Here is a 356-nt window from a genome sequence, read left to right as displayed (position 1 = left end):
AACCAACTCTTCACAAGAGGTGGGCAAGCACTGGAGTTCAGCTTTAGCATCGTCTTTCCAAAGTAAACAGGACTGATCCCTTTAGAATGGACTGGTTGGATCTCCTTGCAGTCCAAGGCACTCTCAAGAGTCTTCTCCAACACCACAGTTCAAAAGCATCAATTCTTCAGGACTCAGCTTTCTTCACAGTCCAACTCTGACATCCGTACATGACTACTGGAAAAACCATAGCCTTGACTAGATGTAACTTTGTTGACAAAGTAATGTCTCTGCTTTTCAATATGCTATCTAGGTTGGTCATAACTTTTCTTCCAAGGAGTAAGCGTCTTTTAATTTCATGGCTGAAATCACCATCT

Source organism: Bison bison, unplaced genomic scaffold, assembly GCF_000754665.1.
Source record: "Bison bison bison isolate TAMUID 2011002044 unplaced genomic scaffold, Bison_UMD1.0 scf7180017853857, whole genome shotgun sequence".
In the NCBI taxonomy this organism is placed as follows: domain Eukaryota; kingdom Metazoa; phylum Chordata; class Mammalia; order Artiodactyla; family Bovidae; genus Bison; species Bison bison.
Note: the sequence above shows the minus strand (reverse complement) of the source record.